At 37.9% G+C, this 24,034-nt stretch overlaps 1 protein-coding gene across 2 annotated transcripts in view; it reads right to left on the bottom strand.

The window, feature by feature from the left end:
* Positions 1–24,034, bottom strand: part of LOC124163205 (sterol regulatory element-binding protein cleavage-activating protein) — a 194,472-nt gene that overhangs the window by 99,279 nt on the left and 71,159 nt on the right. For both annotated transcript variants that reach the window (XR_006865731.1, XM_046539937.1), the window contains exon 3: positions 7,139–7,215. The gene's annotated coding sequence lies outside the window, so the exon portion shown is untranslated. The remainder of the gene's footprint in view (positions 1–7,138; positions 7,216–24,034) is intronic.

Genomic DNA, 24,034 nt, shown 5'->3' on the forward strand with positions numbered 1-24,034 from the left:
AAACTGTGTTAGAGGGTAGAATGTTGAGTAAACAAGGAAGAAGAAGGAAAAGAACAGGATTTTTAGATTGAACGAAAGCGAGTAGACCTTATTGTGAATTTAAGGGGGAATTTCATGAAGGGAGGGGAGACTACCAGAATACTTCTTAAATATTTATTTATTTATTTATTAAATTATTCAAACACAGCCATAATGGCCTTTACATTGAATACAAAACATAAAATCTGCAGCTTTAACAAATATAAACTATAAAAAAAACTATAAAAAGGATATAAAAAAGAAAAAAAAAGGGATTCAGTAGATGGCTTTTCGAAGTTGCCTCTTGAATAATCTTATGGGCATTGAAAGATCCAGGGAAGGGTGAGTACTCGAAATGGAATTGAAGGAGGTAGGGAGTCTGTAAAAAAGTGATCTCTGAGAGAGAGAAAGACGGAATTTAGGTTGGTGTAGCAGGTGGTTATTACGGACGGCGCGGGTGGGAATGTGGAGTGAAAAGAAAGGCAGCATATCTGAGGATCGGAACTTGCCATTTAAGGCATTTTAAATGAAGGAAATATCGTGGAAATTCCTTCGGGAGGATAGTGGGACCAATGATAGGGCAGACATTACTTCAGAGCGAGAAGAATTACGGAGGTGAGGTACACGGTGTCGGACTATTGAAATAAAGAAATTAACTGGGCGTTCAAGAATTTTAAGGTTGGAGGGGCTGGCAGTGGAGTAAATAACGGAGCAGTACTCGAGGATTGGGAGAACGCAATCGGTGAAAATAGCTCTCATGGCGATTGGATCGGTAACAGAAGTGAGTCGATAAAGAACACCCACGACTGACATGGCCTTGGTTTTCATTTTATTTAGGTGCGGAAGAAAAGTTAGTTTGGGGTCGAAAGTAACACCCAGATCATTGATGGTGGACTCTATCGGAACAATTTCATTAAAAATAGTATATTTATGAGGATTGAGGGTGCGTTTTAAAGAAAAGGGTATGTATTTTGATTTGCTTGTATTAATTTTATCATTAGTAATACTGGTATCATCTATTCAGAGCTAAACTTTCGAGACAGAATTTTCTCCATCCTGTACATCAATATTCGTATACGTGGAAAAACAAAGTAATTCTTGTTATTTACAGGTTTTTTATTATTTTTATATATTTAATTCTTATTGTTTAAAGCAGGCTTCGGTGTCGGGTGGGTGAAGCCCTTGCCTGCCACACAAGACGTCGCGGGTTCCAGTCACGCCTGGGAAAGTTGCCCCAATTCAGGTCATGGATGTTCACTTTCGTTTAATTGTTTAGTTTAAAATCCCGATGTGAAATGCCAAAGAAGCTGTTTTCGGTGGTACAGGAATAGATAAAGGATAAGTAAATTCCCCAACGTCACCACCGAAATAGCGGAAATCGCCAGAAAAAGAGACGAAATACGACCGTTCGAGTGAGCGTCCTCTTGCGAAGATTATTCCTCAGGATGAATGGAAGTTCCCCCGAGTGCGACTCTCCACCAATCCTCCGAGGGAAGGTTGAATCCATTGCAAGCAAAGGTTCGCGGAGTAACGCAGCGGGGGAAGGGTTGAGGGGAGCGGAATTATCTTCGCCGCAGAATCATGTACACAATGACGCGCACGGACGAAAGGTGATTGGTAGGAGGTGGGGAGAGAATGTGAGTCATTCCATCCCACAACTCAGAGAGAGAGCGGGAGCAAAGTAATCGCTGTATTCCGCGACCCTTTCGGAATTGACGTCGCGTGCCCCCCTGCGACGGAAAAAATTGACGAGCGACGCGCGGTCAAATGATGCAGATCAACGGAAGGCGGAGGAGAATAAGCATTCAAAAACGACCGAAGGGTACGCATCACTCCCAATCAACCGATCGTATTTTGTCTTTTATCGCAACGTTACACTTGCTTAAAATTTTCCTTTTCAAACTAAAACCGTCATGAATTTTTTTCAGGGTATCAAATATCAAGATCATTTTCCCTGATTATCATCACCATTAGTCAACAACGTTAAGATTGGTTTGTCGCAGCTCTCTATTCCGCTCTCCTATCCGCTAGCTTTTTCATGGTGACGTGTTTCTTCTCTTTTACAACCTTTATAACCTTTCCTATGTAACTCGTTCGGGGCCGTCCCTTGCCCTTTTTCCCTTCCACCTGTCGTTACACAATAGGGTGGTTTCCTATTATTTTTTTATTGCCTAAATCGAAAGATTATTACTCCTGGAGTACGTATTTCACGCTTTTAGATTTTTAAATGACGATATCTATTTTTAGCGATTAAATGAAAAGTGAAAACTTTCAAGCGCGCGAAAACGCGACGCGTAAGTAGGAATGATGGGAACAAGTCCGTGCGACGCATTTCTGGTTCCCCCTGCCGCCTTGTGAGGTGACCTTGATCGAGGCTCTGAGCGCTGATAGGACGCAGGATGCTAGCGGGTAGCTGAGTACCTTGCTGGCTGGTAGCGCATGGTTTAAAAAAGGTTTATTAATACCTTATCAAACGAAGAAAAAATTCCGACCTAAGCCAGTTTTAATAGGTGATTATTAAGACATGTTTCCCTGAGCTCTGTGCCTCATGCATGCATTGCTAACCTCAGACGATGCATAACTCCTATCCTCTCGTGTAGCAACTAGGTCCCTGTGACGTCACGTGGAGTGGAATCGCATGGGCGCCAATCTGGCCTTTTTCAAATGAGGATAAAATTTGACCCTTGCCATTCGTCAAAACCGGTATTTCAAAAACCAAATAATTTGTGTATTATGAATACACTAATGGTGGGTAACGAGTCGCAATCAATGCCATTCGTTTTCTTTGATGAAGGAAACTACCCTATTGTTTTCATCGGTCCATCACGTCTCATAATGTGGCCAACGAAGTTCCAACTAGCTCCGTCTTCTCCTAAAGGGCATTTAGAAGACTTCTCTTTTCTCCCACTCTTCTTAGCACTTCCTCGTTACTTACACGGTCGATCCGTTTTATCTTCATTCTTCACTCTTTGGTAAATTAACAACTTATAAGAGGAAGCAATCTTTTTAGTAAAAATATATTTCATGATGACGCAAAAATGCGTCGCACCTTCGGTGAAGATCTCATTTAATTCGGTCCCCTGAAAAGAGCGATATCATTTATTCTATAGGCATGTAATTAAATTTTAAAAGCCATTAGGGCAAGTAAACGAGAAGATGACATCGCCTGTGCAGTTGCAAGATTGCCAAGTAAGATAGGTAGATGGGTGGACGGACGAAATTAAGCGACAAATTATTAGGTCAAGTAAGGAAGTTTCAGGCAATCTTCAAATTACGCCATTTCAGCCTAATTCACAAAGACTGAGCGTTATGATTAAGAGTGATTGAGCTAATATTACCGTTTTTCAACGTCCCCGGAAAATATCAATCAATTCAGGGCTTTAAAGTCAAACAAGAACTTGAAAACAAGACGCATGATAACACATGCCGCCCCGTTGTACGGAGGAGAATTCGAGCTCCGTTAGCAAACATATGGAAAAATTTTATGTGACTTCAAAGTTGAGAACTTGTGAAGAACAGCTTTCAAAACTTAAAAATTATGTATTTAGAACTAGTTTATACAACTTAAGGCGGCGTAACGCACTAGAGATGGCGATGAACTAACCTTAATTTCTTGCAAGCCAATAGCAAATAAAATAGCTGTGTACCTATATCGAAGCTCTAAAAACTGCCAATGTCCTATAAAGTCCATTTTCTAAATTAATTAGAGGTCTGAGCCACTGAAATTAACATAATGAATGGAATAATGATCACTGGAGACCGCGCACGAGATCTTGCGAATAGGGCCGACGTAAATGTGATGTTTTTAATGAAATTTTAAATTGTGAAAAAGTGCACAAAATTTCATTCTTAGAACACTGTTTTTTAATTACTTTAACTCTCACGAAGAATTTCGGTAAACGATAGTCCAGAATGTCAATCAAAACGGAATTATGTGATCTGAGGAAAAAAATAGTTTCACTAAATTGGCACCGATAAAAACGGAACGGAATGTTCGAAGGTCATTCCCAAGAAGGCCGAAAAAGCACAATTTGTTTGCTTCAATAAGGATGGGATATCATGATCTGCGATTGCATTAAGATCTGTGATCTGAGCTCTGATTATGATTGGAGAATGACTGAAATATTCATATGTCCTACAAGCTAAGTAATCATAGTGATAGAGACACAAAGAAGATTAGAATTCTCACTTTGAATCTTTAGTGTCACAATAAAATGATTCTTCTTTCGACTTCACGAAGGAGAAGAGAAAAAAATATCACATGAACGACACCATTAAATATCATTGGAAAATGTGCAAATTTTAGCTGATCGCACATTCGGGGAAATTCCAAGCTATTAGTAACAATTGAAAACCCTTGAAAATCCCGACGAAAGGATTACTCTATTTTGGAGCAATCCTTCAGTCAAACTTGTAATGAAATAAAGCGCTATGTAGTTTACATAATAGGCTTCTCAAAAGCCAACGAAATGCATGAAAAATAACTTTTGTGCTTCGATTCTTTTTGCCAAAGGTGTTTTTTCACACAGCACACTTACACTCAAACGATCATGGTTTCGGCACGTATTGCCAATCTCAAGTTACCCCTCTTCACAAAACCTATTAATAAAAAATAAAAAAGGTAGCTTGTGCTAAGCTTGTAAACAAGAAGGTGCACTTTTAGAATGGAATAAAGGGCAGAAACCTTGGTGGGTAGAGTTTTAAATATATTGTGTGAAAAATTGCAACTGTGTTATTTCGACATAGACATTAAATAATTCCACGAAGTGAAGCAATATTTTCATCGGTGATGTCACCGGTTAGCAACACTTGGTGGTAGATACTTGATTCGAAAATGACATTAAAACGATTAAAAGACACGAAAATGACGGGAACTCTTATTTGCTTGCTTCGTATAGTATTTTCTTTCGTATTGCCGGCTTCGGTGGTGGCGGGGTAAAGTCCTTGCCTGCCACACAGGAGGTCGTGGGTTCGAGTCCCGCTTGGGTAGGCTGCCCCTACCGAGGGCATGGATGCTCGCGTAAGTTTAATTGTTAAGTAATAAACTCCGATGTAAAAGGCCAATGGTGCTGTTTTCGGTGGAACTAGTAGAAATAAATAAATTTCTCTAGAAATATTCGGCACGTAATACCATTCTCCAGGTACACCTCCTGCACATTGAGCCACTGATAAAAAATAAAGTAAAGTAGCTTGTGTCAAGCTTGTAAGTTGTAGATAGTGTCAAGCTTGTAAGCCGTAGCTTATGTCAAGCTGGTAACTTATAGCTTGTCAGCAAGCAGTCGCAATTAGCCATGTTGGCTAATTTTAGATGCTACGACAAGTGATTGTACGTAGCTGTGCAGTGACGTAACTAAGAATATTCTTTGGGGGGGGATGAAGGGGACTAGGAGATGATCCTCCCTGCAGGCAACGGGGGTTCCGGAAAAATTTAAAAAAATTAAATTCCTGGAAATAAATTTTTGGCACTTACAATTTAACTTTAAGCAGATGCTGTTATTATGCGTCAAAACTAGAGAATATTTTTAAAGGATTTTCTCATTTCTCTGAGGCTTTGGGGGGGGGATCTATTCCCTCACCCCCCCCCTCATAGTTACGCCACCGTAGCTGTGAATGAGGCTTTACTAGAAGCAGAGGACGCGATCCAAATCAACGGCGAAGGAGGATGACCGATGCTCTCGTCTTGACTAATGTCGACCCAGACAAGGGCCCACGCCAAATAAGAGGGAGTCGCCATGGGGCGTAACGAGCGCAAACGACCCGAGACGGAGCGCATTACGGACGAAAGTGAAAGACGGGCGGGGCAGGGAACGATTGAGGAGCGTGGGAGATGGGATACAGCTGCATCCCGAAGCGAGTCTTGAGGCGACGAGGGACATCTCCCTACAGATGATCCCGGGGCTTGCTGCAGTTCTCGCATCCAACGCTAGGTGAACACGCCAAACAACCCAACCATTTCCGAAAACCATACAAACAAGCGACGTTGCACTACAGCAGCGGTTTACAACCTTTTTTCCTCCCGTACCCCCCTATATGCATAAAACTAATATTGTACCCCCAAAAATGTAATGTGCGCACTTCCAATTTCTCCATGTTTCCGGTGCAACCGCGTGGGTTCTTGGTGATGACAACAGTTTCGCTGGCACTGCTGCCAGCGTCTTCAGGTCGAAGATGATGTTGTCATCACCAACAACCCACGCGGTTGCACCGGAAACATGGAGAAATTGGAACCTGAATACCGCGGAAACCTACGTATACACAAGTGCACTACAAGTCACAAGTACAAGTGCGCAAGTTATTACTACAAGACCTAGCATGCATACCTGTTAGAAGGTTGATTAAATCAATATTGTTAGTAGTGGTACTGTTATAACCAGCAACTTCAAGAAGATTAACACTCAATACTTTCTGGTAAAGCTCAGCCAGCCATGTGGCTGGTAGATAGACTAGTACACCACTTCCATGCACCTCTTCAATGAATGAAGTGTTCCTGGAATTGGTAAGTTATGATAATCCTTCATTATTTTGCAATAAAATGTGCATAGGTGCATAGGTGCACATTTTATTGCAAAATTTCAGTAGGGGTAAGCGACACCTTTAGTTATAAATAATTGTATAAATAGAAATTTTGTTTTAAATATCCCATGTAATATGTATACATATTTCCTGGTTAAGAGATACATAGTTCCTGGCGTCGGCCATTCCCGATTATTTTCGGCGTACCACCACCGGTTGGGAACCGCAGCACTGCAGTAAAAATCTCTATTTTTTCTCCATGAACAGCATATAAGTAAAGGCTGTAGCTGCATGTGTTTATGTAGTAGTAATCTATACACAATAAAACCCACTTCCAACCACTGACTGCCTGACTCATACAAATGTTTGGAGTTAAAGTCTTTCCTCTAAACCTATTTTTAATCAAGCTAAGGTTAGATGTCAACGGAAAAAAATCATCCTTAAGGAACATACGGCAAGCAAAAATTGTAAGGACAGGGAGAGTAACCAGAGAAGGCCGCAGGACAAATTTCGCCGGTTTAAAAACAGGGATTTCATTACACATTCCAATATTTAATAGAGTGAGGTCAACATTACCAAGGTTACTGTAATTAAAAAAGTATCCTACCTTGATGGACACCCGCCTCGGATCATGGGTGTCGAACGCCACCAAAAATCTGTTTCGCACACGGTAGCACGAATGATCTGTGAAAAGAATGAAGGTGGGATAAGGACAAGCGTTAAATACATAATAACAAAATAAATAATATTAAATACATTATAATAAAATCAAATGAGAACTGCAAAAATGCTCTCTAATTCTAAATGCCTAATTCTATTACATTTCTAAACCAATGCACACATAATTCAAGAAGCATGCGTACAGAGTTATAAATAAAACTCGCAAGGAAAATTCTTGTTCGCAGAAAAGGCGTTCAAATCAATTGAGAACTTGAGGAATAATACGAATTTAAACCACCAAAACATCTTATTATTCAGGAGTGAAAAGTTATTTCCAAACAACAAGTTTGAGCTTATTTTTTTTTAATCTCATGTTTCATGATAATATGTTCGCGTTTCATGATAATATATTTACGAAAGACGAAGAATTACAGAAGAGGGGAGCAAAAGCAGAAGTAATATTATTTGTGCGATGGCTTATACTTGAACAGAGCATAGTAGGCGGGGCCCTTGCCTACTTATCAAAGGATTCCAGGGTCAGCTTCCGGTTGAAAACATCAGATATCCCCAATAAATATTCGCGAGGAGACCCAGGCAAATAAGAGATCCTTCTACCCTGAAAGTGCTTCACTCATCAAAGGCTTATTATAGGTCGAATCACTGATTGAGTGAGCATATCTAAAATAATAACTCCAACAATATGGGAGGATCTGGTTGGAGAGGTGGCTAGGGTATAGCCTTTCCACCCGGTGGAATCGGGTTCAAATCCCGGCGATGATATAAAATTTTCAGAGACTGCCCGATCCCTGTTTGAGTGCTGTGTGGAGGACGAGTCGACTTAATCTTAACACTTAACACTCTTATCTTAATCTTAACACTTGGTCCGTCGAATAGGACTTTAAGCCGTGATCTCCATAACGTCTTTCGTTAAGAGCTAATGCCGACGCCGGGTTTCCCTCCACTCTTCCCTCCATACCCTTCCCTCATGACGCAAATGACCGTAGCTATCGGTCGCCTCCTCCAAATACCATATCCAGCAACAGGGCGTGGGGATGGAAAATTCTCTTATACTTGAACCGATACTTTCCCACAGCCATACTTTCGACCTCCGAAAAAAAGCCGAAATTTCAGATACTTAAAGTACTTAAACGGAAAAATTATTAAAATAAATGATACATACTACGAATTATATACATAGTTGTAATAAAGGATTAGACATCGACAATTTAAGCAATATTTATTATTATTATTATTATTATATAATTGATCAAAATTGATAAGTAACTATGAACTATATGAACTTTGTTACCATGGATAAACAAACCCAATTCACTGCAAAAATAATATGCGTTCATTTTAAAACATTATTATGCATTGATGTTAAAACTGATTTTTTTTATAATCGTAAAAAAAAACATTTTTATAACGTTTTAGGCCTTTTATGGATCATAATTATGTACTCAAATTAATCCATAGCCATATGACGGTTCATCAATTTCCCGAAACGTAGTCAAATATTTGCTTAAAAATTCTACTAGACTTATATACTTTAAGACACTGAAACAAAATTAAACATAGAGGCCAAGAGATAGAAAAAAATCTACTCCACCGCTATCCATCAAAACGATCCATGCTACGATTTTTTTACGGATTTTAACATGCAAAAAAAAACAATTATAAGAAGTGTCATGCATGAAAAATGGCTAATGAAGTCTGTCCACTGCCTAACGAACGGACCATTTATGGGTCAGAATGGCGAGGCATGAATTTGCACGGGCAAACTTTCGGCGGTGAAAGTGAGATACGTGGGTTGAATCACGCGCTTGATGGAAGAAAGACCCTCGCGCCAAATATCACCAGACGGCGAACTTTAAAAGAGAGCGAACCCTCCTCCGATAGAACTCATGTATTTATAAACGCGGCAACTGGCGAATGAACCACGTAAATTTGGCTTCAATCTTTCCCTCCCATAAAATAACGCGTGACGAGAGAGGAATTTCAAGCTCGTTTCCAATATAAAGCATGAACTGAAGGTATTCGCACAGATGGCGTACCTCCAGACGCACAGCTTAAAGCATCGGGCCCGATGATAAGTATATAACGAACTAGAAATCTAACGAAAAGTTCGATGGATTGAGGAGATTATTTTCCTAATCAATTAACGCCAATTTTTTTCAGGAGCGAGAAGCAACAGTTCCCAGGAACTTGCAAAGAAATTAATTGAAAATGAATTTTTTTAATCAAACATTCTTTATGTCGTATATTTCCGTAAACTAGAGTTATCTGAAACCTCACATTTAAAAGTGAAGTTGGCCTGAACATTAATTTAACTCGTATTGCGTCCATTACTCGTACTCGCTTCTTTACCGCACACCAAAAGCACCCATTGCACTAGAAAGGTCCTATCCATGAGACAAACAATGACTTATCGAACTAAAGATAGAACCTTTTTCAAATCCTTCAACAGCAGAGAGTTGATAATTCGGATTGACCGACACATTTCTTCCCGCAATTCTCGGTTCAGCAATAATTTTTAATATTTCGCGCAAAAATGGGTTTAGAAAATATGATACGGATGAATTTTGAATCTTTAACTGGAATAATTAATTTCCAAAAAGATAAAAAATTTACCAGGTTTTAGCTTAGAGACATAGCGGTGAATCGACGCGTTAACGATGACTGCAGAGACCACCATCGCAGCCACGACATAAAAAACTTGCCTTGAATAGACCCCGGGAGATGATTAATTACAGACTTCGCAGCGTCAATGCACGCTTTTTCTGCAAGAATCCAACATTAAAGGGGAAAAACTCGCCGAGAGTGTCCATTTCAACAAGCATAACAAAACGCAAAACAGATTTAGGATCATAACCATCCTTCCAATGAATATTATAACGCTGCACCGATACAAACATCATTTACAGACAGATTATGTATAACCTCACTTCAATCACTTAAGCATTTTAACTTGAAGCGACTAATTACGACAATCAGAACGGCTGGAAAGGTTTGTCCCTGAGAAAACCAATGACTTACAAGGAGACGTCGCCAAAGTGATGTTCAGGATCTGGATGCGGATGTTATTTTCTGAAACTATGTAGGTAAGGTAGAAAAAAATGTCACGGCTTTCTTCCACATAGGCCCGGGTTCGATAGATATTCGCTTGTAAAGACTTCGTGCAACATGAAATCCCTTGAGTAATCGCCGTGGTTAGGCACAATTCGCAGTTTCGTTTAAAATCCATAAATTGATATTAAATTTAAAAAATCGTGAAGTAACTAAATAAAACGAATGGGGATAAAATGTAACAGTGATTTCAAAAATTAGAAGAGAGAAAAACACGACTGTAGTTAAGAGGTAGCGATTACTCAAGGGATTTCATGCAGCGCGAAATATTTACAAGCGAATATCTCTCGAACCCTATGTCTCTATGTGGAAGAAAGCCATGACACTTTTTCTACCTTACCTATATAGTTTCAGTTAATAACATCCGCATGCAGATCCCGAACATCACTTTGGCGATGTCTCCTCGTTAGCGAAATAAATGTACATACAGGAAAGTTCCAAACTATCATAATGGCAGACAGACGAGAAAAAATTCTAATTTAAGACTCAGCAAAAATTTGTAATACTTTTCGTAGAAAATGGATGCTGACAACTGCGCATTTAAATTGGCTCTTATGATATAAAAGAAATATAACTCTCAAACAAAATTGCGCTATTACAAGATATTATTAGAGTACTATTAATTTTGAAGCGATAGAATAGTGAAGATATTCAGGTGTGGTCATGGAGACTGAAAAACCTGTAGCTGAATACAGATATATAATGGATGTCAAACACGCAAGAGGAAGTTCTTCATTCACATAAAGTAAGAACAATGTTACAAATAAATTCCACAGATGGATTTAAAAAAATTTTCAGGGAAGGCACCCGATTTTAGGAAAAAAGTTCAGACTAAGGAAAGTTATCTTAGTCAGTTATTCAGAAATGATATCTGGGTAGCTGAGATGTTTTGACACTACGCTACAGCAACAACTTACATACACGGAAGATTGCGATAACACAACTGCTTTCCGCAAAATTTCCCAATTCGCAGGAACTCATTCAGAGTTCTACTGTGTACCAACCTCGTGTATTAAACCTCTCAAGAGAGGTAAGTGAAACCTCTCAAGAGAGGTATTTTCTGAACCGGCGAAAAATGAATGGCGTTAACCTTAGGATGCGAGGGATATTTTCCAAAATATCACGAACCTAACCTTATGCCAAGGACAGTGAATGCAGGGGAGAAAAAATATAGCGAATTGGCAAGTCTTCCCACTTACTGCACGGAGCTAACGGAGAATTCATTACCTTCTTCACCTGCTGATGCTAATAATTCCTGAGAACCCACACACGAACTATATCAATACAAGAAAAGGTAGAACTAACATAAATCTACTAGCATCTTAAATTGCCAAATACGCCTACATGACATGCATCTAAGCCAATCTTCTAGTTCATTTAAGAAGCTAAAAGAATAGTTAATTTTGGCTACGAAAATTTGCAATAAAATTTTCCCAAACTGTGTCGACACCGTAAAATGAAGACGTGAAGACGAAACCATTTAACCTATTTTCAACCATATTTAAATGTAAATCAATAAATTACTTCATTATTCACAAAATGTTTGTAAATTCCACTTATATTCACATTATAAACTGACCGCGGTTACTACTGTCCACAGTCATTTTCAGTGTCTTATTCGACAACTTATACTATCTTCAACGTACAATTTATATCACTAATTTTCGCCATAAAACAAACAGAACACTTGTTTTACGGACAAAAAATCATTTAATGTAGAGTTCTAAATATTTTTCGCTGTAGTCACTTTCCTAATGCCTCGTTAACATACACACTCATTATTCAACGACGCAGTTCTCCGCGAGTATGCAATGCATACACCCTTCTTTCACGCCCATGGTTAAATCTCTTAATGGACCAGCGCTCAAGGTCAAGCATCGCGCTGAATGTACACAAAAGCACCGTCTATACACCTAAGCTTCGAGATACCCTTTTCATCCCGTGAGAAGCGCAGTACGCCTGGTCCACTCGTGAATTTTTCATGCAAGCAGATGATAAAAAAATATTCACCATATGTAGAGAAGAAAATGTGCCGGAGCATGGGAGAAGGGGGTCAAATCCGTCAAAAAACGAAATCCTTGGGATGTGTGCATGAATATCGACGCGAATTCACAAGTACAGTGAAAGACCACGCTCTGATGACGACGCTAAACACAAAGTGATTCCGTCCGAGCGTGCTTGGTGCAGTGATCCACGTGGAAGCTTTCTGGCTTCCAAGCGGAATAAAAATTCATCACAATATCTCTGGAGGCTTATACAAGAAGATGAGAGATGAATAGAAAAAAAACAAGTAAAATGATTTGTGGAAATATCATAAAACATACAATTTTTAACATAAAAATGTCATTCACTGCTCTAACAGAAGTTAGCTACGTAGGACAAATTAACGACGACACACAGAAACAGGACTCGATCATAACGTATACTTTACGGCTTTACTTGGTGGAACTCCATGTTTACATATAAATTAATAAATCGCTTAATTTATCATAAACCTTTTTCTAAGTTCCACTTAAATATTTCAAATAAACCGACCGCGATTTGAACTGTTTCCAGTCATTTTCCATGTCTTTGTCGAGAATATATACTTCCTTCAGCTTAACAAAAACACTTTTAAATGATAAAAATTTCACTTAATAATTTTCTTATGTTAGTGACATATTTTAGGCTAACTTTATCCGAAAGTGAAACTAGGATTTACTAATAAACTAAGAAAAAAGATGATGACATAAGTGTCGACGGAGAATAATGACTTCGCGAAATAAATTGAGCAAGTCACAACTGATGCATTAGTCTTATTATAGCCTTTGTTTTCTAATTAATGGATTTATCTGCTCTCCGCATGATAGCGGACAAAGTACACTATCCATCCCCCCATATGAATAAAAACTTTTCGCATCGCCGACAGGTGCACGAGAAAGATAAATACAAAAATCACAGGCTGCAGCGGTGGGATATATCTAATCACGAAAATCCACACCCGATTTTACCTACCCTTCGACCCCCCTCAGCAGATTTTAAAGTTTTTCTATCTAACCCCAACTCTCAAGAGCATCCAGACACATACGGCTGGAATCATTTCATATACTTATATAAGTAAACGAACAGATTTACATGAAACTATGCGCGTTATATTCCAAGATTTGCATTCACACATAATTTCTGGATATTCAGCAGATTTTAAATTTTTTCTATCTAACCCCAACTCTCAAGAGCATCCAGATACATACGGCTGGAATAATTTCATATACTTATATAAGTAAACGAACAGATTTACATGAAACTATGCGCGTTATATTCCAAGATGTGCAATCACACATAATTTCTGGATATTTATTTTATAACACAACAAGATGACAGAACATGTAATAAACTTCGATAAGGTTCTATTACGCGCACAAAGATTTTTTTAGGAAGCCTAACAATGCATGAAAAATGCGTTAAGTTTCATTCAAAAATTAGTAATGAATCCTGCAAAATTATAAATTAAAGGTAGACATTTCAATCCTCGGCATAATACGCATTCCCCATACGCATTTACGCATTCCCCTATTTCCGTTAACCTTACGTTAACCTTCTCATTGTCAACTTAAAACAATATTCACCGTATTAAGAACCAATGGATAGCAGTATTTATAGCAGATACTCATTTATACTATCATTAATACATTTTATCTATCATACTATAAATGCATTACAGAATAGACCATAGCCGTATTATACCCAGCAAAATAAGGTTTTAAACGGATATATTTCACGTAAGCATTATTCATAGGATATACGGCCAGTACAGTATAATTAGTTTGGTTAGTTGTATAAGCTTACATGTAAGGGAAAAAAAACCTTTATGGGAACGCATCATAACCTCTCGACCGATAGTATTGTGTCTTTTTTCCTCCAGTATTAATTGCATAAAACTAAAAGCGTTATCATGTTGAAACTTTCAGGGCACAATTAGTAGACCTTTGTTCACATTTCCTGTGCACCAAGCATAATAAAAATTACACACAAGAAATTACTGAGGTAAAATTTTCAAAGGGCCAACCAGGATAAGTTGGTGAAATCAGCCCAAACTCCGACTGCAACCAGGCATTTACCACCATTTATTGTATCAACAATTATGCTTTGTGTCAATTGTTATTTGTCATGAACGAGGTCACGTGACCAGTCTGGGGTCAATCAAAGGTAAAACGGTTTTTTTTAGAACTCCGCGACCAATCAAGGTATTGAAAAAAAATAAAAAATAGACCCTCACAATACATATCTAATCACTAATACACATAAAAAGTATCGTTCTCGACCCGTCTGGGGTCAATTGAAGATCAAACGGTTTCTTTTGCTAATTACTCTGTGACAAAGTAAGATATTGAAAAAAATTTAAAAATAAAACCAGTCAATATATATCTAATCACAAATACATATCAAAAGAATCGATTGCATGAAGGAGACTCCTAACACCGGGTCATAGTCTCTCGCTTCGATACGTAATAAAATCGTCCAATCGTAACACGCTTAGTTCGGACTACGGACTACGCGTGCCACAGCATCGCTACGTGATCCATCGTCACTACATTTACGTCACACAGTGAGCCGAAATTAAAAAAAAAGCTAGCAAAACATCCAATGCTAGATATATTTTATTTTCAGCTGAGAATGAAAAATGAGCTTTTTAGAAAATATACGAGACACGTAACGGTAGGCGATATCTTTTCAACGAAACCCATGGAATTGTTGGAGCTTTTCAAAATGGAATAAAAGCCAATGAAATCTGTAATGAGAAATTTTTACGAAACATCTCAAATTTTGTTTTTCTGTAGAAGAAATACAGAACCTTTTTGGATCGTTTTAACCATGTTCATTGATAATGTTATTCTTCTATATAATTCAGCTCGCGGCTGAGCTTTAAACCACCGAGTGAGTCCACCGCGTTGCGTACGGTGGGTCGGCCTCTAGATGTAGAGTTTAACTGCGAGCTTACCTGTAGAATACTCTCGTCAACAAAAAGCGATGGCATTCCAAGTCGGTATGGGAAAATCCCTGGTTAAGATAGAGAGGTATATACTTTTTAAACTAAAATTTACTATTATTTAATTTCGGTTCCACGCATAATAGCCAAAGAAGTTCACCTTTCATTCCCGTATAAAAAAAGGCTAATTTCATCAGCATGTGAAACTTTTACCACGCGTGACTACTTAACTAAGAATATGATGATGAAATTATTGTCGACGGTGAATAGTGACTTCGTAAATTATATTGAGCAAGTCACAACTGATTCACGAAAAGTAGACTTTGCTTTCATTAATGGATTTATCGGTTCTATGCATGACACCGAAAAAATGAGACAATCCATCCTCCGTATGAATAAAGGACAATTTTATCAGCTAGCTAAGTTTTTATAACGAGTGCCTGGTGCGATCAACGGAAGCATTTGATACAAACTTTAAAGCACTGGCGTTGAATCATTAAATTGATCCGGCGTAGTGAACGAATTTATTCAATTAATTTATGATTTATTTAAAATCGCGCCTACAGCACAGGCGAGAAAAGAAAACATCTTTGGACGCTGGGAAACGGGTCACCACACGTAAACAGTCTTTCCGGAGATCACGTCTTCAAACAACTACGGCACACACTATACGTGCCGAATCAAGCCCCTTGGAGCCTGAATCACAGAACAGATCAGGTCACTCGCGAGATCCGACGCATTAAGGCCTGGTGTCGCGGGATCAAAGGAAGCCCGCCAGCCAGTGCATGGATGACGACCGGCCGAGAGACGCAGCGACCACGACAAAGAGGTCTTCTTCGCCACCACTCCATATGTCAAGCACTGATAAGAAATCATACAGTTTTGCCAGGTGAGATTAACGGAAGCGTATAAACGAACTTTACACCTTCGGCGTTGAACAATTAAATTAATCATGCGTAATGAACAAAACAACGACTAAAATATATTTTTAATTTCATTTCTTATTATTATATTCAAATATTTATGCGAATAAAATATTTGAAATACAATTATTTTATACTTAAGTTCTTTTTGCAGTATATCCTATCCTCCAGTCTAAAAATTATGAAAATCATTCTGTTAACGCAGTAATGGAGCTCGGGGTTATACAATTCTAGTTTTCAGTGCATACATAAATGCTTTGCTCAACACTATTATATTTTCGTCTGATTCCGCAGAAGATTATAAACATAATATCTTTTATTTTACAACAAAGTTTATTACTAAGACTAAATTGAATTCTCTCCGAAAATTATTTTTACAGAATATCGAAGGACATTTTTCTTCTAAAATGAATATAAATATATCATCATAATAATTTTGAGTACAGAGCCTTTACTCAAATTATTACACACATCAATTGATATCAAATGACTACCCCATTTTCAAGCAACCATTGTACCGCGTTATAATAATTTTGAAGCCTAGATTCGCAGGTGCAGTCATAGAATTCTATTATCAGTATAAAATTTATGTACCAGGGATTTTTCCCCATTGATAACATGGCCTACACACGCATGTATATAATTAAGGCCGGAAACCAGGCGCTACAGTTACGTAAATCAAAGGATAAGGTTTTAGTGGGGGCATGGACCTAACATCAATAATGAATGGGCACAATGGACATTGTAAAAGGGAGCATAAAGACTTAAAAGCATTAAAGTTCCTTTTACTAACACAACCGAAGTCCATAAAAGGATTTAACACCCCATAGCAAAGAGAAATTATAAAAGATGATATATGGCACCCAAACAACGGTACCGATCAGCACCTGAACCTCAAGGGCGATAAATCCATTTGCCAAGGAGTCGTCCCTGACCCACAATAGTGTCTTCCTCCCACGGGTTAAATTACCTACAAGACACACCCACGAGTAAACGAAGGGAATTCATAAATGAGAAATCTCCATAGCCTGACTCATTTCAATAAATTATTCATGAAACGTGTCATGGTTAGGAATTTCATTCCCAAACTTCTCAATAAAAGCCTTGAGACGATGGTGAAATTCAACTGGAAATAGTAAAAAAAAAACTATACCGTCTGACGAAAAATTATGAAGGTATAGTCACTCTCCTTTACAAATCTCAAAAGGGGTCATGGAATAACAAAAACAAGAGAATATAGCGAGTATTAAGACATGGTAAAACCAAACTTCAACTAAATATATACCTATAATGAGAAAGATTTACGGTTTATTATGCATTCATAACCCAATATGGAAAAAAATATTTTGACACTTACCAAGGGTATACAGGGAGAGGGAATAGATGAACTACATCGACATACTCGAACGAATGCAAATCGAGGGAACTAAATAATTATTTATAAGAATAAAAGTAAGTAAATTAGTCTCGCACGGCCTAAAATTAACCTATTTCCCGACGACCTAGGGATTTTTGACACGAAATAACTTCATTCAAGATCTCCACACCATACTTACGATATAATTATACAGCTACTCTGGCAGGCAGCGAATTTCAACGGTTGACTTCCTCCCAAAACCTGCCATTGCGGGGTACGTCTTCGTAAGCACCCAAAATTTCCCTGGCAAGCGCTCTGAAGACGGGTTTATGGCCTCCATTATGTCATCGAGGTTAAATCAGTTAAGATTAGAGCTTCATCTCGTACATCTGGTGGGCCAACTGCCAAAGAAAAATTACTGTGACGAAAACGTTCGTAGGTATCCACGACGTTGGTTCTAGCATTCAGCTGACATAATTCGAATACATGAAATGCTAAAAATGCATTCTCCGCATTACTAGCTTTCTACACGAAAAGTAACTCCCGCCAAAACTTTGTGAAGTAGCATTGAATATTTAATTCTTTCCAACGTCCAACTTTCGCATCGGGGACCTCTGGTATGCCCTATAATTTCAATCAATAGCTTTTTTCCTGACCAGTAGTTTTTAGACACATAATAAGTTAACCAAACAATCCTGATCGTAGTAAAATCGGGCACCCTCTAAGGTCAAGCTTGAAAACTCCATATTCGCTTGTTTTCGGCTTGAATCCCTAACCGACCGCCATTCACAGCATTGCTTCCTGTTCAACTTTTATCGGAAAGTGCGATAAAATATTCGTTAAATCCTGCATTTTCTTCTACGCGAAAGAAATATTAAGACTAAAACATGATCATAAACGTCAGTTTGGCCAAAATACTGATAAAAAGTGTCTCGTATCCTTACAATCACGGTAAAAATATTACGCATAAACTTAATGCTACTACTTGCAGAATATTATAAAATTATTGCTGCATAGGAAGTTAAAGTAAGTGAGTTAAACACATACTTCCCACGATGTCAACGCAATGATTTCATCTTCCCCGAAAATCATCCTGAGTGAAAACCCAAAAGGCTCGAATCAGGATCGCTTGATATATAAAAATCCGTGGAAGGAGAGAAGGACATTGTGATACCTTATATAGGAAGAGTAAAACTGTCCTATTGAAAACGGCGGAGAAGTTCGATATCGGCTGACGCGAAAATAAACGAAATTGGGTAAAAATACCAAGCGCTTCAACCTACAGATGGGCACCGCGAAAACCAAAAACCTCCTAATGCATACCGCGGCGCTAACACCGACTCTGTTCAATTTTTATCAGGAAACGCGATTAATTATTCGTTAACTCCTACATATTCTTCTACGCGAAAGAAATATTAAGATTACAACATGATCGTAAACGTCACTTCGGCTGACATATTGATGTCCATTAATTATGTGAGGTGATTCTAGCGATTTGTTATAGATTGTTAGATTACTTTTATTTGAGATTACTAAGATCGCAATTTTACACTGTTTCTTGCGGAAAAAAATTACGTGATACTTGCCAGAACCCCGCAACATCTTACGTGAGATTTGGTGAGATTCGGCAAACCCCCCCCCCCCCCCCAAAAAAAATGCCTCACATAATGTATGGATGCCCCCTAAAAAAGATCGTGAATCGCCTTAATGATAGTATAAAGAGTTCACTTGAATCTTAGCGAAGAGCAATTAATTCTCAGAACACAATTTCAATCGTTGATGACCGATTTGCTCCATGGAGACCATCGGGGAGAACGTCGAGCGTCGTAAGCTGCAAAAGATACTAGGCGACGTCGCCGCTAACGACTTATTATTGTGAATACACACATCTACTCCAGACGCAATTAATTAAATTCCGCGAAGTTCAAAAGACCCAATAACCATTTCTCTTAAGTATGTTACATTTTCACCAATTAGTAGACATCCGACTGATTTTCACCTACTTCCTCTGGAAGTGGAAAAATTCGAAGAAAAAGAACCTCATCCTTCTCCAAGCGTTGACGCTGATCATGACAGCTACAAGCTAGAAAACAAGTCCATGCGGAGAGAGAATGGCTTTTCGAACTGCTAAAGAGATAAGAGACAGTAGATACACCGAAGGGATTACATGACCATGGTTGACTTTGATCGCGAACACAATCTTTGACACTCTACAGCACTCAGATAAAGAGAGCTTAAAAGAAAGAGAGATGATAAAGCGAAAAGTAACATAGGATCATTTTCTACCCGAGAAACTTGAAACCTTGAACAAATTAATACGATGTCGCCAGTATCTGTGAAGCAACATGGAATGAATCGAGCTAAGAAACACTAGAATCGGAAATCTAATCGAGTACTTAAGCGTTCCGGATCAATGCGAAGACAGCGACCGAAGACTTTTTTTTACGTTTCATAACCTCCCAGACGGTGTTATATTCACTCCGCAAGCAGAGGGCATTGGATAAGCGTAACGTGTAACCTATCATCAATAAAAATCTGACTACTATTACCGCAACCTAAAAAGTTAATCACCACATCGAATTCAGATTAATTCCGTTTTATTTAATACCTATCGAGAGAGAAAGCCAAAAGGTATAAAATACGAAAGATGAGACTAATTCAATTGACTCGACACCGGACAAATTTTTCAGTTATTATCGAAATGATTGTTTTAAATTAAATCAAATTACGTTAACTACATGAAAATAGCGCTACGAATGTTCCCGATAGTCAAAAAAAAGTTCAATTTAAAAAATTAAGGAATAATCAATCAGAACTGATATTTCTTTTATACGTCCGCTGGTGGCCGGGGTAAAGCCCTTGTCCGCCACACAAGAGGTCGCGAGATCGAGTAACACCTGGGTAAGTTTCCCCTATCCAGGGTATGTATGTTCGTATTAATTTTTAAATTTTAATTTTTCATTTTCATTGTTAAAAAATCTCCATGTAAAATTTAATAGCGCTTTATTCGAAGTATAAATGAATAAAACCTTGAGTGTGTCATCTCCAACGACTAACAATTTTTTTATTGCACGCGAAAAGCTTTTGGAACACAAGTCGCGAAACAAACCTCTTAAAAATTAAATAAGTTGGGCCGAATACCCATGAGAGCGGTCGCGACGGGTTGATTGTTGGCGAGCGAAAAAAAATACATTTCCATTATCTTGTCTTCTCGATTGATCTGATAAAAATCCGTTCACCTCATCCGTCTGGGGCATCACCTTCGAAGGTGGAAGAAAAAGTCGTTTCACTCGTGAGAAACATTCACCACGCCGGGTCATTCCCGTTTGGACGCCGCAAAATAAAGCAGGATGAACACAGTCGCCCTATTCTTAGAGCCGCTCAATACGCCACTAAATATAGGAGTGAAGGACCCTTACCGAAAAAGAAGAATTAAAGGCTTCGGTCTGCTTTAGGTCTGGCTCGAAACTAGTCGAGGCGTCAGGAACAAAAGCTGGGAAAACGCATCTTAACACAGGTGAGCGATCATTTCATTTTCCGCGAAAATTTCAATTTTACGTATTCAATCATCCCGTCGAAGTCATAACAAAAATAATCAGCAGAATGCAATTAATTAATATAAAAATTGCACATTAAAGCAATAAATAGCTAGGTAGTGTCTCGAGTGGATTTTTGCCGTACCACTACAAAAATATTTTGTCAATCTGCTATGATTGAAATGTCAACTGAATTCCTGTATAAACTAGGACAACATAATTAAAAACTTTTTCCGTGCATTAATGCTTGGCCAACTCTGCAATGAATTTTAATTTTTATCACCATACAAAATGACTTACTGGTACCAAAAAAATACAAAATACTATACTTAAACATATACGTGCCAAATTCCATATACCAACGAAATTGACTTTTAATATCCTTGTTAGAGTGAGAGACGCAATTAAACGAATTCTTTCAGCGATAAGAAAAAGAATATTGAACAAGATAATGATATGTAAAGAGTTAACTTCATTCATCCACGCCTAACGCCAAACGAGATAGTAAGACATGGACTTATTCAAATCAGATTTTACAGGAATGTATTTCACGACGAGTCCTCGGTAAGTCACATCATTTTGAGAATACATTCGTAGACAATGGAATACAACAACGTTATATTTTCTCTTCAAATCTCACGTGAGTAAAATTACAGGTCGAAACACATATTAGAAAATATTAAAAAAGTATCTATTCGAATGGCGACAAAGAATCACGTCACGAACACTGATGACTGAACAAATGCGAATTTTAAATATTAACAAAGTTTTGGTGGAGTAAAATAAATATACATATATGTGCATTATTCGTCTCTGTGCCTTAGACCATATTTCCATAAATATATAACCATAACCCCAAAATTCTGATAAAACCCACAACTTCCGATTTCATTAGCGCATCCTTCAAGGTAAAAACAAAAAATCTATACTATTTATTCAGTAAAACTCTTACTATTCCAGTCATATCAATACGACCCCTGCAATCAAAGCTACGAGTATCACTGCAGATGTGTGGAAATGTAAAGCAGGCTATGACGGTAAAATAGAGTCGAAACTAAATCGTTCAAAATATCAATTCCGCTAGAAATATTTAAATTATCTCCCTAGAAATATTCATCTTATTATAATTTTAATTAAGTACAAAACTAACTATAATTAAATGTATATCTTACACCATAGTAGGTGTGACATTGCCATACTGACCATGTGATTTTTTGTACTGACCGCAAAGCGTTTTACTAGTCGTACAACTAATTTCCGGCATAACGGTAAAATCGAAACAAAAATTCGAATTAAGCTTTAGTGGATAGGCTAAAACTAACATCATGGGTGCATCTAATTCGTTGGAAGCTGAACCTTAAAAATCTAGGGAGTAATTAGAAAGCTAAATTTTTCTCGTGGAAAAAAAGAAAAGACTGAAATGAAATAAACTACATAAGTTCAATCGCATGCATGTCCACTTTTACTGAAGCAAATTCGTCAACCAAAAAAAAAAAACAAGGGAAATAAAATCAACGATTTCTGTATATGTATCACGTAAAAAACTTTGTTCCTAGGCAATATTTGACACAAATTCGAGGGAGTAAACATGATAAAAATGCCTTAGTTGAGTCATTACCTGAATAATTAGATAAGGTCACTGAAAAAGTCACTAAAAGTTCAATTTATACGAATATGACCTCGTTGGACACCGTAGATGGTCACGCATTCAATGAAAAAGAAGCATACAACTGGCATGCTAATTGATGGATTTGAATGTGAATTTTAAATGGAAGAGGTTCTCATATACTTATATTATGGTAACTCGAAATAAATTAACTAAATAATCTACATGGAATTAATTTTTCATAACTTTGAAGCGCGATGGAATAAATCTTGCAAAGGATAGATATAAACCGGGCAATAATTTCCACGATTATCATTGATTATACCTTAAATATTAGAGACATATCTTCGAAAAAAATATTACTGCAATATGCATTGTAGGCACACAAACGCCTTCTGATTTGTGTTCCGCGAATAGACATCGACCTTCAACATCTGTTTCGCGGCTAACAGTCCTTGCATTGGCAAGCACCAGCGCAAGGCGCCAATAGATATGCAGCGGTACAATACAGATCAAGGAGCGCCAGCAAAACAAACAACTGAATGGCTTCGAGACCAAATTAACCTCCCCCTAGCAATAGAGAGTACGTTCCTTGCTAGAAGCAAACCAGAAGGTATAACTAACGCATGAGGTATCGAGAAAGCGTGAAGAGCTAAGAGTATCTCTCATTAAACAGTAATGGAACAAAAAGAATCTTTAAATTATACTTCGTCCATAGATATGAAGGATGTTAATGTTTATCCACTGTAATTAAGGAGTATGACTCACAACTGCGAGAACCAAACAAAAAACTTTTCGCAAATATTACTTTTAAATTTTTTTTTCATATGGACGATATTTATCGAGATTGAAAAGCAAAAAGGGAGTACCGAGAATGTCAATGATTCCACCCTAAAATTTGTAAATAGACAATTTTTCCATAGCTCTATTTGAGCTGGCCGTAACGTCATTTTCACGTAAATATAGTCTACAAATAAACAGTGATTTTATACATTGATATTTTATAGTGAAGAGCCTAAGTTGTATTTTAATCGCGATTTTCGGGAATGAGGAACAGTATCTCAGTTTTGTGGCCATGAAGTATTTATTTCAGGACTAATCGACATTTCTCGTATACTTAGACAAGTCATCATCATCATCACTGGTCAACAATACTAGGATTGGTTTGACGCAGCTCTCCACTAAGTTCTCCTATCAGCTAATCTTTTCACACCACGTATTCCTTCTCTTTCACATCCTTCTTTACTTGTTCCATATAATTTGTTCGAGGTCTTCCTTTTCCGTTCTTGCCTTCCACTTGTCCCTCGACGATTGTCTTCATCAGGCCAT

Source organism: Ischnura elegans, chromosome 8, assembly GCF_921293095.1.
Source record: "Ischnura elegans chromosome 8, ioIscEleg1.1, whole genome shotgun sequence".
Classification (NCBI taxonomy): domain Eukaryota; kingdom Metazoa; phylum Arthropoda; class Insecta; order Odonata; family Coenagrionidae; genus Ischnura; species Ischnura elegans.